This window comes from Macaca nemestrina, chromosome 3 (assembly GCF_043159975.1).
Source record: "Macaca nemestrina isolate mMacNem1 chromosome 3, mMacNem.hap1, whole genome shotgun sequence".
Lineage (NCBI taxonomy): Eukaryota > Metazoa > Chordata > Mammalia > Primates > Cercopithecidae > Macaca > Macaca nemestrina.
This window is the reverse complement of record NC_092127.1, coordinates 156825834-156840889: the sequence shown is the minus strand read 5'-3', so window position 1 is coordinate 156840889 and position 15056 is coordinate 156825834. Positions and strand designations below refer to the sequence as shown.

The 15056-nt window shown below is 44.6% G+C and overlaps 1 protein-coding gene and 1 pseudogene across 4 annotated transcripts in view; both read right to left on the bottom strand.

The window, feature by feature from the left end:
• The window catches only part of LOC105487721 (RNA binding motif protein 47), a 208638-nt gene extending 195231 nt beyond the window's left edge, over positions 1-13407 (bottom strand). The window contains exons 1-2 of one of the 4 annotated variants that reach the window (XM_011751309.3): positions 13300-13407; positions 12984-13142 (exon numbers count right to left, since the gene is read on the bottom strand). The gene's annotated coding sequence lies outside the window, so the exon portion shown is untranslated. Of the gene's footprint in view, positions 1-11931; positions 12369-12983; positions 13143-13299 lie in introns of those variants that run through there. The other 3 variants (XM_071093700.1, XM_011751315.3, XM_011751308.3) reach the window with 3 other exon arrangements.
• LOC139362432 (large ribosomal subunit protein uL4 pseudogene) lies at positions 1307-7384 on the bottom strand (annotated as a pseudogene).
• Positions 13408-15056: the final 1649 nt, after the last annotated feature.

Sequence of the window (15056 nt, the reverse complement as noted above, 5' to 3'; positions counted from 1 at the left end):
TGCATTGCCTGAGCCCAGAAATTCAAGACCAGCCTGGGCAAAATGGTGAGACCCTGTCTCTACAAAAAAATCAAAGAATTAGCTTAGTGTGATCACGTGCCTGTAGTCCCAGCTACTTGGGAGGCTGAGGCAGGAGGATCACTGGAGCCCAAGAGTTTAAGACTGCAGTGAGTCATGATCACACCATTGCGCTCCAGCCTGGGTCAGGGTTATCTTTTAAGAAGCCGTCTTTAATGGCTTTCTCTTAGGCCTGGATTAACAAAATGCAAACTCTTTTCCATGATGTTTAGTGACCCACATGCTCTGAGTCTTGGTAATCCCCATAACCCTACCTTGTGCCCATCTCCTCCTTGCTGGGCACCTTGTACTGTTGCAAGGTCGGCCTTCTTTAAGTCCCTCAACATGCCAAGCGTTCCCAGCCTTAGGACCTTCATGAACGCTACTCCATCTAGCAAAGATGGACATCTCCCTGCTCATCAAATAACTTCAGCCCCACCTCCCTGGAGGAGCCTTCTCTGATGACCTCACTTATGGGATTCCCACCCACTATTGTGCAGTACCTGCAGGTTCCTGGTTCCTTCAGAGCACTAAATCTCACCTCCAACCCACAAAGAAAGTCCCAGAGGATGTAGAATCTTTATTCACCACTGAGTACTTAGTATCCAGTGTCCAGCACACAGCAGCTGCTCAAACAGCAGTTAAGCCTGTATCTAGGCCAAGCACAGTGGCTCATGCCTGTAATCCCAACATTTTGGGAGGCCGAGGTGGCGGATCACTTGAGGTCAGGAGTTTGAGTCCAGCCTGGCCAACACGGTGAAACCCCATCTCTACCAAAAATATACAAATTTGCCAGGCCTGGTGGTGCATGCCTGTAATCCAGCTACTCGGGAGGCTGAGGCAGGAGAATTGCTTGAACCTGAGAGGCGGAGGTTGCAGTGAGCTGAGATCACGCCATTGCACCCCAGCCTGGGTGACAGAGCGAGATTCAGTGTCAAAAGAAAAGAAAAGCTCTGGGCCAGGTACAGTGGCTCACACCTGTAATCTCAGCACTTTGGGAGGCTGAGGCGGGCGGATCACCAGGTCAGGAGTTTGAGAACAGACTGGCCAACACAGTGAAACCCCGTCTCTATTAAAAATACAAAAATTAGCCAGGTGTGGTGGCACGAGTAGTTGCAGCTACTCGGGAGGCTGAGGCAAGAGAATCACTTGAACCTGGGAGGCGGAGATTGCAGTGATCTGAGATCGTGCCATTGCACTCCAACCTTGGTGACGGTGAGACTCCATCTCAAAAAAAAAAAAAAAAAAAAAAAAAAAAATTCTGGGCTGGGCACAGTGGCTCACGCCTGTAATCCTAGCACTTTAGGAGGTCAAGGCAGGTGGATCACAAGGTTGGGAGTTCAAGACCAGCCTGGCCAACATGGTGAAACCCATCTCTACTGAAAATACAAAAATTAGCCAAGTGTGGTGGCAGGCGCCTGTAATCCCAGCTAGTCGGGAGGCTGAGGCAGGAGAATGGCTTGAACCCGGGAGGCGGAGGTTGCAGTGAGCCGAGATTGTGCCACTGCACTCCAGCCTGGGCAATATGAGCAAGACTCCATCTCAAAAGAAAAAGTCTATATTTAGGCAAGAAAATAAGTCCTTTCAATGTGTCTAGTTTAAGTCATTTAATTCATATTTACTGGTTCTATATTTTGGTAAATAATTACCACCAGCTGCCTCTACATAGTATATTAACAAAGACAAGTCTAATTTAACATTTATATGCTATTCATTTTTTCTTTTCTTTTAAAAAAATTTTTTTAATAGAGAAGGGGTTTCACCAAATTGCCCAGGCTGGTTTTTAACTCCTGGGCTCAAGTAATCCACCCACCTCGGTCTCCCAAAGTGCTGGGATTACAGGCGTGAGCCACTGTGCCTGGCCCCCCATTCATTTCTAATGTCTCATTCAGTACATGTGATAAGAAATAAGATGATTTGCAGAAATAACTTTGAACATTAGCTCTTTGTTTATTAGCCGTATAATTTGTGTGTGTATTTTTTGCACTCCTCAACAAATTGTGATGATGTCTTCCAAATCAATTTAGAAGGAAAAAAAAAATCCAAATAATTCTAAATCAGCCACAAACCATGATTGACAACAGTCATAAATAACTACATCCAGGCTCTTCATCTACTCTCAGCAGACTTTATGTACTATTGCCTTTTTTTTACTGCAAAGAACCTTCCTGGAGTCTGTACTACCTTCAAGATGGTTTGTAGGGTCCCCAAGCCTAGTAGCCACAGGAGTCTACCAGCAACTGAGGAAGCCCTTTTCAGTGAATTATGGATCTAAACAAGGCAAATGAACACAGAGAGGGAAACTGTGCCTCCCAAGGCCAAGAAAAGCAATTTTGCCAAACCTAGATAATTGTCCAAAGGAGAGAACGAAGCCAGGGCTAGCAAACAAACATGACAGATCAGAGAATTGTTTTGCCATTTGGTAAAAGGCAAGATCAAGTATTTGTATAAAGGTTGTGAGGAAAAATTAAAGACTCAAACAATGACTCTAGCACTTCCATTTCATGCCAGGTTAAGACAAAAATACCTAATTGAGCTCTACAACCAAGAACAATCTAAATGGAATCCTGTAGCAGCAATTGACACTTGTGAAAACCTCAAAGGTGAAAAGAGGTATTTAAGACAATTTGTCTTGACAGTTACTCTCAGAACAATCATTAATTATAATTAAATGACAATAGAAAAGGTGATAAACAATATAGTAACATAAGTCAGTCAAGTATCTGTAGGGCATGCAATTCACAAAACAGGTTCAAAACAGAGAGCTATACATTTAGATGTAAATCACAAAAAGATTGCCAAAGAGGAGGCTTTGATTTGGAAACAGGGAAGCTCTGAAATGGGGAAGTGCTGAAATGATTGCAACATCCCCACATTTGGCCCTGCCTTGCACGTTACTTAGTCATCAGCCTCCATCAAGGACTTGTGGTGGCAGAGAAAATAAACCACAGAAAACATGGCAGCCTCCTAGAAGAGGTCTGGGAGAAAACCCATGCTCATTCAGAAAGGTATGTTCGTGGTTGTATTTCGAGTAAAACGCTTTCGGTCACGCTTGAAATGTGTAAAAGCCTGTGTGTCTTATTCATTTATTCAACAAATATTTATGGAGCACCTACTCTGTGGCAGATGCTCCTCTAATGTGCTTTGGATATATCAATGAATGAAGTAGACATTCTAGTCAGGGAGAGACAGACAATAGGTCATACAATTACATAGCATGCTACAAAGTGATAAATACCAGAGAAAGAGCAGGGTAGCCACACGGAGGATGCGGGCAGGAAGGAGGAATTGCTGTTTTAACTAGGAAGAGGCAGAGCAAAGACTTGAAGGAGGCGAAGGAGTGAAGCATGGATATGTCTGGAGATGATGGTTCAGGCATCAGGGGAAGCCAGTGCAAAGGCCCTGTGGTATGAATGTGTTGGGCACACCCCATCAAGAAAATGAGTGTGGTTAAAGCAGAGGGAGTAAGGATGTGTGTGGTAGCAGGTGAGGTTAAAGAGGTGATGGGGCTTAGAAATAAAGTCACTCACTGGCTTTTGAGTGAGATAGAAAGGCTCTAGAAAGTTTTCAGCAGGGGACTGATACGATCTGACTTCTGTTTTAAAAGAGTCACTCTGGCCAGGTGCAGTGGCTCACGCCTGCAATCCCGGCACTGTGGGCGGCCAAGGTAGGCAGATCTCTTGAGGCCAGGAGTTCGAGACCAGCCTGGCCAACATGGTGAAACTCCATCTCTACTAAAAATACAAAAATTAGCCAGGCGTGGTGGTGCACATCTGTAATCCTAGCTACTCAGGAGGCTGAGGCAGGGGAATCACTAGAGCCCGGAAGGCAGAGGTTGGAGTAAGCTGAGATCATGCCACTGCACTCCAGCCTGGGTGACAGAGTGAGACTCCGTCTCAAAAAAAACAAAGTCACTCTGGATACTAGGTCAAGAAAGGAGTGTGCAGGGAGAGCAGTGAGGACAAAGGTGGAAGCAGGGGAGCAGATAAGCAGATTCTGCAGACGCATCCACCCTTCTGACACTAGCTCTAGCTAATGGAGAAAAGGCAAGACCTTTCATACATGACTAGAGTGTATGAGAACATGGGTGTTACCATTTAATTTCAGGGTCTGTGTGCCTCCTGCAGTTCCCACCAGAGAAGTGACTCCTAGGTTTCACACTGGGCTTGTCCGTATCACATGAGCTGGCAGTTTCTGTTTACTCACTGGCAAATACCTTGAGGTAGATCCTGGAGCCCACAATGTGGAGCAAAAAGCAAAGGAGGTCCCTGAGCCAAACTACTGTTTGCACCAAATGGGAAGGGCTAACTTGTTATTGGATTTCTCTTTGCTCTGCAAATAGGATTTCACTAGAGGCAATTCTTCCAATAGTTCTTCATCCACCTGTTCTTCCTCATCTTTTCCTTAACTAAGAGTACGCCGTCAGCCCACCAGAAAAGCCACACTGCTGTGACTCATTGATATTCACCTGATACTGCCCTTTCACTCTTGGATTTCTTGGCTGACTCTCCGTAATTTTTAGAGGTGAGATCTCACTATGTTATCCAGGCTGGAGTGCAGTGGCTAGTCACAGGGGCAATCATAACATACTAAAAGCCTTGAGCTCCTGTCAACCATCGATGTTCCTGCCTCAGCCTCCCAAGTAGCTGGGATCACAGGCATGAACCACCACACTCAGCTCTTCACTCTCCCTAATTTTGAGAAAACGTACTTTTTTCCTTCTAATAATGACCTAATAAGTTTTTTCTAATTATGAAACAATGCACTTTTTTCCTCCTCATCATCACTTATTGGCAACTCTCAGACTTTTTTTTTTTTTTTCCCTCCTCACTGCCTGTATGATCAGGTCTTTATTCAAAAGAAGCTGTCCAAAATAATTTGACCTTTATGGAATAATCAAATGTAAGAGTTTATGCAGCAGGTTGCTTTTCCTCTGGAGTAGGTTTCTTTTCTGCAGGCTTCTTTTCAGGGGCTGGTGTCTTGGTAGCTGCTGCCTTTTTTCCCACTAGAGGCTTCTTCTGCTTCTTCACACCAACAGCAGCCTTCTTTCCTTTCTTTTCCCTAACCCTAACCCACCACAGGCTTCTTTTGCCTGCAACTGCCACCTTCTCATCTGATTTGGCTTCTAGTGCTGCTGCTGCAGCAGCTGCCTTATCCACCCAGAGCTTGGGATTCCTGGCCTGGCGAAGAATGGTATTCCGGCGCATGGTCTTTGCACATGGGTTTAGCTTCAACATGATTCTCAGGTTTTTCAGTGGGTTCTTCTTTAGGACTCTGCGATGAATCTTCTTGCGTGGTGCTCCAAGGACTCTTTGGATCTCTGGGCTTTTCAAGATTCTGCTAAGATCTGTATTAATCATCTTGTGCATGGGAAGATTGTAGTTACTCTTGAGGGAAGCGGCTTTACGCCAAGTGCCATAAAATTCATCTAACTTCCGGAAAGCACTTTCAGTCCAAATGCAGAAACGTCCCACATGCCCACCAGGAGCAAGCTTCAAAATGTTCAGTTTGCTTACATTAAGCAGAGTAATTCCAGGGATGTTTCTGAAGGCCGTGATGATACCATTATCCTCATTATAGATGATGCCCGGCCCCCTGCGCTGATACGGCAACAGTTTCTCATTTTGCCTTTGCCAGCTCTCATTCCCTGAGAGGCATAGACCTTTTTGATATCATTCCAGGCTTTAAGTTTCTTAAGAAGCAAAACAACTTCCTTGGTTTTCTTGTAGCCTTCAACTTTATCTTCAACTACCAAAGGAAGTTCAGGAACTTCCTCAACACGGTGACCTTTAGACATGACCAGTGCTGGCAGGGCTGAGGCAGCCAGGGCAGAACAGACGGCATATCGTTTTTGGGTTGTGTTCCCTCTACGATGCCAGCAGCGCCAGGTTTTGGTTGCTGCAAACATTCGGCCTCCACGACACATGTTTCCAAAAGCACCCCGGCCAGAGCGGTGAGTCCCACCACCTCCAACTGTGGGAATTTGAGCCACAGCTCTGCCAGTACCCCAAGACTCAGCACCGGTCTGATGACCTGCGAATTCACTGACAGTGTAGGGCTGTTGTTTTTGCGCAAGTTGGTGTGAACAAAGTTCACAATATCTGGTCGAATAGGAGCCTTGAATACAGCAGGCAAAGTGACATTTTTGCCAGATGACTCCCCCTTTTCGGAGTACACCGGTATCAGTGGGCGAGCACACGCCATGGCGGAGAGAGGAGACAGCCACGCTCCTCTCAGCCCAGCTGCTGCCATAGGAAAAGCCTCTCAGCCTTTTAAAGGATATTAAAGAGCAGAAAAAGAGGTATAAAGTTGTTTGCTTGTTTGTTTGTTTGTTTTTAGATGGAGTCTTGCTCTGTCGCCCAGGCTGGAGTGCAGTGACGCAATCTTGGCTCACTGTTACCTCCAACTTCCGGTCTCAAGGGATCCTCCCACCTCAACCTCCTGGGTAGCTGGGATTACAGGCACGCACCACCACGCCTGGATAATTTTTGTATTTTTTGTAGAGATGGGGTTTTGCCATGTTGCCCAGGTTGTTCTCAAACTCCTGGGCTCAAGTGATCCACAGGCCTTGGTCTCCAAAAGTGCTGGGATTATGGGTGTGAGTGACCAAGCCTGGCCCAGATTAATTTATTTAATCCTTATAATAACCCTGTGAGGTAGGCATTTTACAGTTGGGGAAACTGAGTCACGAGGTTTTCTTTTTTAGTTAGCCTGCCTAAAGTCGCGTGTAAGTGGCAGAACTAAGATTGGAACCAAGGCAGTCTATGCTCCTAGTCACTCTGCTATGGAGTGTGAATTTAGTATGAATAGCCATCCTTTCCCCAAAATCTGCATCTTTAGCTAAATCCCTTTTTTTTCTCTCCATGTGACCAAACTTTGCTGATTTCCCTGATAACAAACTAGCCCGCAGAGCTGAGCTCTCCTCCATGCCAGCATGCTGCAGTCCTTTACAATCTAACAAAATTCTAAGGTTAAGCCACAACCACCTCACTCTTCCCTGGACAAGTCTAAAACAGTAAGATCATCCTCATGGAGAATAGATCAGAGATATGAACTGGTAGAACATAAAACAAAAACAGAAAACCACAAAAACATTAGGCCATTGCATTTTCTGTTAATAAAAAGTTGCAGTGCCCCATTGAGTTTTCTATGCCACCAAACCCTCCCAGTTGTAGTTACACAAAGGCAACTTTGTCTTGAGAAGGCTACTGGGAAGATGGGCCTAATCTTGGCAAGGGCTTGGTGTACCGAGAACCACGTTATTATTTTTAAAACTAAATGACAACACACAAAAAGAAATATTATTTAAGCCACCTTTTCTTTTCTTTTTTTTTTTTTTTTAGACGGAGTCTCACTCTCGTTGCCCAGGCTGGAGTGCAGTGGCACAATCTCGGCTCACTGCAACCTCCGCCTCCCAGGTTCAAGCAGTTCTCCTGCCTCAGCCTCCCAAGTAGCTGGGACTACAGGTACCTGCCACTATGCCCGGCTAATTTTTGTATTTTTAGTAGAGACAGGGTTTCACCCTATTGGACGGGCTGGTGTTGAACTCCTGACCTTGTGATCTACCCACCTTGCCCTCCCAAAGTGCTGGGATTACAGACATGAGCCACCGTCCCCAGCCTAAGCCATCTTTTCAAAAATCACAGTGCTATTATCTTCACCAACGTGGAACCCTAGTTTTTGAAACATGAATGATTTACCTGTGCTTACAAGGTTCAAATACACATTTTCAGAATAGGAATTAAATTGATCTAAGAGAAATAATACCTGAAAAAACCCTGTCCATTCTGTACTTCTATACTTTTTCTTTTTCTTGGGGCACGTGAAATGCTTTACAAACATGATTGAGCCAGGTCTCGGTGCTCTGAAAGGTAGATACTTTTTATTATAATTTTAATACGCTGGCATTTCCTTGGTCAGGTACAGGCATCCTGTTCCTGTTTCAGCTGCACAATGCCCTGCATTCATTGTACACTCACTCACTGCCCACTGGTACATATACTTAACTCTTGCTCACCCACATGTGGATTATCCATAGCGTCTGGGAACAGGTTGTCTTCCACCCCAGTTGGTGAGTACTCAAGGCAAAACTGACAATTCGTCGATGCAAGGCACAGTCAGGAGGCCAAAGCTGTCAGCAACTCCCCTTTCATTCAACGTACACCCACCAGGAACCCACTATGGTCTCTGTGCAGGGCCACCATGTTCGTGAGAACCACAAACATATAGTATCCCCAAAGACAAATATCGTGATTTGGGGAGACTGGATATTCTTTTCTTGATTAATGTGGTTGAGTGTAATCTATAAATAAAGCATACATTTTTCAGAACCAGAAATCTCCTGAGACTATAACATTGATATTTTCCTAAAACACAAAGGGTTTTCAGGGTTACACTAGCACTCTGTTTTCTCTTGATGTCATCTCCCTGAAACGGCCTTCAGAAAAGCAGAGATTGTGCTTTTGACTTCTAAAATGACTCCACTCTAAAAGCTTTGATAGGGTGTACCAAAAGAGCTACTATAGTCACAATCACTTCTATGTGATCAGCTTATTTATGTATTTTATTTTACAAACACATAAACCATATGCATCTAGACACACCTACAAATCGTTTTTTACATAAACTCAGTTCCTATGATGACAAAAATGGAAGATTCACAATGACAAAAAAAGACTTCTATTAAATATGTAAGTTACTTAAATCGAGCTGCAATTCTTTTTTTTTTTTTTTCGGGTGTCCTTAAACCACACAGAAATAGAGGAAAGGCAGAGAGTGGGAGTATGGTTGAAGGGTTTGTGCCTTTTGTAATCAGTTTACTTTTGGTTGTACCAAGAGATGAGATCTTGAATTCATTCAAACTAGTGTCTATTGCAGTACACTAGGAACATTTGAATTACAAAACGGAGGAGGAGCTTCTACTTCTCACAGTTGCTAGTTTACCTGCAATCCTTTGAGGGCATTGGTAATCTCCATGTGAGCTGTCTGGTAAATTCCACACTAGGACCACATTCAGAACTTACCTGTTTCTTGGCCATTTATTCCTCTAGACATTCTCTCCCTTTCTACTTTCACTGGAAAATGAAAGTTTTCCTCCCCCACACCTTTTTCAGAGCAAAACATACGAGATCCTTAAAAGAAGGTGGTCATTGACTTCAAGCGGAGGAGATCGCCCTCCCCACTGCCTCTCCCCTGATACAGACGCTGACAGAATAGATGGGGAAGCAACTATGAGAGAAACAGAAACAATCAGAACTCCAGCTCAGACGATCTCAGGAGTTTTACTGACAGGATGATTCAGGACCACACACAAAAAATGGCAGGGTGCCATTTTCCTGAATCTCTCCAGCATAAGATGGAAACAACAACTTGAGGTGGCAACTGAGCAATTAGTTACTGATCACTTCTACGACAGTTCTCTGGAGGCTCCAAAGGCCTCCTATCTTGAAACCCAAGTCATCTCTGCATTGCTGTTATTGAAAATATTTATCCGGCTGCTCTTTGAAGCCATTACTTGGAGCAGTAATGTTGGGACTAACACACACCTTTTATGATATTAAACCAGAAAATCAGCATCATCATTAAGACACAGAGACTGTTCCCAAGAGGGAAAGAAAATATATCTCCTAATCAGGCCAGTAGCTGAAACACTGCAACATAACCTTTAGCTTGGAATCACTGTGACAAGCACTTAAAGCTGCATTTAATGTCTTCATTGTAACTTCATAAAAGTTTGGCACCCAAATTCTACCTTCATTCTAAACATACCCTTTCTCCTAAGTCTCATGAATCCCAAACTTAAACCCTCTTCAGAGTAAGTTATTTTTCCCCAGAATAATGTATCTTCTGGGATAACCTAATCACAGTTTTCCTTGCGCCTGGGTCCAATGTTAAGAAAATCTCCCACCTTCATCCTTGTATCCACTCCCCTGACCTTTTCTGATAAATCAGGAGACTTAAGATGTGGAGGTGGAAACTTACTGAAATAGCCAAATGCTTTTCTATAGCAATGAAAGCTCAGTCATTTGGGACATGATTTAATCTTGAGCTTCAGAGCAGAATTTGAAAAGCAAATTAAATCCTTTTGTAAGAATATAATTTCGCCTACTTTAACCCAATCTTTTAAAAAAATCATTAGGTAGAACAGTAAACCAAATAGTCTAATATGAATGTTCTTATCATGTGAGGAAAAAAAATATGAATAGTCTTTGACACTGGTTAGAGCAAGTGTATAGAACATGTGTCCAGAAGCATGTAGTTCCCTTGCTTTCTGTCTTTATTTCATCCTCAGTATCACCACTGCTTTGGGCAGAATTCTTTCAAAATTTAGTTTAAAGCAGCACAGTGGGGGAGTCAAAAATAAACATGTTGACTATTAAAAATACAGAGATTGGTACAAAAAAAATGATGATGATGAATTCTCAATCCTACGAACTTCTGTAAATGCAAAAACCAAGAGGAAGATAATAAATCTTTAATAATTGATTGATATTCAGAATATCTTGATCTAATTAATTTAAGCATGGCCTACCCAGCCAGGTAAAGGACGGCAGAGCTAGCCTTATTTCTTCATTTGACACATACTGAAAGTTAATCACGAAGCTAGGTGCTTGGGAAATTTCTGAGATCCCATTCTTCCAGTGTGCAATAATTGGGTCAAAGAGGCCAACAGTATGTATATCAGAACAAGATGAAGGGTAAAGCAGACCAGAAAAAAATATTAAAACCCAAACCATCTCTTCCTTTTTTTCCTTCTGTTTTCCTTTCAGACTGGGTTGATTTTAGTTCCCTCCAAGACTTCAAGTCAGCAATCTGACAAAGATCATTATTTAAATGACTAGCAACACAAACTCCCACAAAGTGATCTCTTCTTATCCTCTAGGTTGAGTACTTTGGTTTATCTAGAGGTTGTGTGTTATGCCGCTGACCATTAGAATCAGCACCTGCAATTCTCAAACGCTCTGGATCTAATTGCCAACCTTTTGAGCTCAAAACTTCGGCAGCCCCTTCATGTTGGGTTGCCAACCCTTTGCTTTCCCTCCCCTGAGAAATTCGTATGACCTTGCCTTAAAACTTTGAAAGAATACATTTTTTAATCTATATTCCTGCTAAAGAAAACAGTGAGTCATTAAAATACCACCAGAAAAAAAAAAAAAAGGTTTGATTTTTAGTTCAGATCGGTAATGGCCTGTAAGGACCTTGGTGGTATCTTCCTATCACTTATGCCTTGGGACAGTACCCAGGAGTGGCTGAACTTTTACCTAATTAAAAAATGAGTCATTTATTTGAAAAGTTCCACTTCCATTTATTTTATCTGATTTCTTAAATATCCGGTCAACTGCTAATTTGTCAGATGTCATAATTCGTCAGCCCTACCCTTTTCTACAGGTTGAATTTTTAATTTGAAACAACTACACCTCCACCGAGTGTTACTTTCAGAGGTAAATTACTGCAGGAAGACCCCCCTCTGCCCTGGTTAACACTTAAATGAGATGCCTCCTGTCCAGGACGCTTCCTCAATCTCACTGTAATAATCTGAGTCTAAAGTCACCTGTGCTTCTGGGCGGTCCAATCATGTATTTTCAAGAGTGAAAAAAAAATCAGTTTCTTTTATGGAAAAAGATTCATCACTACAGGAAACACGATGGGGCTGACTGTAATGATTATCTGCCTTCCCAGAAGCTGACCCTTTTCAAACCTTTTTATAAACACTTTATTTCCCACTAAATATACCAAGAGACAGAAGGTGAGTGATAGCATGAGGGATAAGGGCTAAAAAGAGAAGAAAAAGAAAAAAATATATACTTCAAAAATTGGGACCCAAATGTAAGATTAAGGGACAATAGTTAGAAGGAATACCAAAAAACACCTTACCTTTCCTTGTTAAGTTTTTGGAGCCGCCCACTTCAGAAATTAACACCATTCACAGCCCAGGAGCAACTTAACACAGCTAGGAAGTCACCTACAACATCTTCTCGTCCGCCTTCTTTTTAATGTAAAACCAAAATAAGGAGTGTCCAGCGACTCCCCACCGCGCCGCTTAAAGCAACAGAGCGTTTTAGGCTTAACTCCCAGGCTCTGGGAATTCCAGTGGGTCAGAATTGCTTAACCTTGGAGACCTGCGGAGAGAAAGTCTCCAGGAGGACCGCTCCCCAAACCCTGGTTTCTCTTTATCCCAAGCTGCACATTCCACAGTGGAAAGCGGGAGCGGCGACCCGAAGGCAGCGAAGTTCTCTCGAGCTCAGCTCCCGAGGTCGGGAGCGCGCGGCGGTTCCACCCGCAGAGCGGCGCCGGGTCCCGGCTGCGTGGGGCGCTGCGCACCGGAGCGCAGAGCGTCTGGTCTGCGGGCCCTTCCCGGTTCCCTCCCTCTCTCCTCCCGCCGCCCGCCCCCTGCCGAGGCCATCCGCCTCACAGTAGCAAGGTTGTGTCTCGTCTACTCCCTTCCCTTAAACTCACCAAACCAGATTTTTACTCCCAACACCGGCAACTTCCCGTAAATCTGCCCTGAAATTTTATCCTGCTCGCTGAGCCTCCCCTGGCTAAAGGCCAGTGCCACATTCCTCTTGTTTTTAGGAGCGCAGATACCTTTGCTGAAGGTTCAAAGAAAATCGGCCTTGATGGCAGAAATTGGGGGACTTGACCAGAAGGACTTCTCTCCCCGCCCCAAAAGTCACATGCCTTTTAGACACCCAGAAGTGGCACCTGCTCCACCTGGGGGCATCTGTCCCAGCCAGACGCTCGGCCCCCTTCGGGCTGTTGGAGAAACCCAGCCAGAACCACGCTGGAGGAATTAGGAACCTGCTGTTGAATTTCAAGCCGATCGGAACCGCCCCGTTCCCCTTCTTCCCCCCATAAAGAAGTCGCTGGACGAGGTGGGATCTCCGCGACCCCCGCGTGCCCGAGGAGAGCTCCCGGGGCGTCCTTACCTGGGGCCGAGCATGGCTTGGCCGCACGCAGGCAGGAGCGTCACGCGGACCGGGCCCTGACCTTTGCTGGGGCCTTCGCAGCAGGGCCTGGGGCCTGGGCGCTGCTCGTTCAGAAGTGGCTCATTTTAATGCGCTCTGACCTAGAGTTACGAAGGGTTTCTAGAAAGGGAACAAAAAAACATTGCATTTAGAAACAGCAGCCAAGCTCTCGCTTCACCTTGCCTGCTCTCTGGGGAGTTGGCTCGGACCCCCACCCCATCCCAATCCCCAAGAAACCCAGATGTCCGCAATCCGCGCCCCACCCCCTTCGCCTTACCTGTTTATACAAGAGTTAAGGAGCCTCCCGCATTTCAGTGGAGCGCTAAGCCTGTTTGTAGGCGCGGAATGGGCCAACAGGAATCTAATTCTGTGACTAAACAAACGAGAAGAGGAAGCAGGCACCACCAGGAACCTAAAACAGAGTTGTGATTTCGGGTTGCAGTGTCATTCAGCTGAGGGGAAAAAAAAATACCGGGCTACTTTAGTGAAAGAATGTTCCAAAAATGGTTCTTTGCTGGTTGAGTTAACACATGCAAAGAGCTTAGAACGGTGCCTGGCACATAGTGTTAGCTGCCGTTATTGTTGTTATTCTTATTTACATTATGGCTTTTTTCTGAAGAAGGGGCGTGTGGTCAGAGTTAGACATGGGCTGTAGCCCCAGCACTGCCACTCACTAGCTGTGAGGCCATGAGCAAGATATTTAATCTCTCCCAGCCTCAGTTTCTGGAAGATTCTAACGATGGGATTTTTACAAACAGTTTACATTCATTGCTGACAGTCTTGAATACAATGGGAAATAAAGTCCCTGTAAAGGGTAGCCAACTGAATTTCATCTCACTTAAAAGTTACCAGATTGACAAGAGAAATGGAGATTAATTTGCCTGCATTCCATGAAGCTCACTAATAGGAAGGAAACTCAGGACCCAGCAATCATCCATCTGCTGTGCTTAATTCTCATTTGTATTTTAGCACTTGACCTGGTGTCTAACCCTGGGAGAGTTACTTATCCCAGACTGGGCCGGACAAATAATGACCCTTGCCGTTTGAAAAGCAGTATGAAAGAGAGGGAAATGATTTTGAAACTCCTCATAAATATTAAAAAGTGATTATTGAAGGCTAAAATGTTATCAGTGCCTCCACCCTTTATCCTCCATTTAACTTCACATTTAAAGAAAGAAATCATGGCCGGCACGGTGGCTCAAGCCTGTAATCCCAGCACTTTGCGAGGCCGAGACAGGCGGATCACGAGGTCAGGAGATCAAGACCATCCTGACTAACACGGTGAAACCCCGTCTCTACTAAAAAATACAAAAAACTAGCCGGGCGAGGTGGCGGGCGCCTGTAGTCCCAGCTACTCGGGAGGCTGAGCCAGGAGAAGGGCGTGAACCCGGGAGGCGGAGCTTGCAGTGAGCTGAGATCCGGCCACTGCACTCCTGCCTGGGTGACAGAGCGAGACTCCGTCTTAAAAAAAAAAAAAAGAAAGAAAGAAAGAAATCATAATCCCATTAATGAGGCCCTTTCTACTTTATGGAGCACTTTCACCCTTCTTACCTTATCTGATCCTTATAAAATGATCCTATGAGCTATTTTGTCCCCATTTTACAGATGAAAACACTGAAATCACACGGGTTAAGTGTAAGTCCAAGGACTGGGTGGTGAGGTCGGGACTGGTTCTCAGTTCTAATTTTTTTTTTAAAGTTGAAAAATCAAACTAGATTTTATTAAAATATATACTCAAGCCTGTAATCCCAGCACTTTGGGAGGCCGAGACGGGCGGATCACAAGGTCAGGAGATCGAGACCATCCTGGCTAACACGGTGAAACCCCGTCTCTACTAAAAAAAAATACAAAAAACTAGCCGGGCGAGGTGGTGGGCGCCTGTAGTCCCAGCTACTTGGGAGGCTGAGGCAGGAGAATGGCGTAAACCCAGGAGGCGGAGCTTGCAGTGAGCTGAGATCCGGCCACTGCACTCCAGCCTGGGCCACAGAGCGAGACTCCGTCTCAACAAAAAAAAATAAAATAAAAATAAAATAA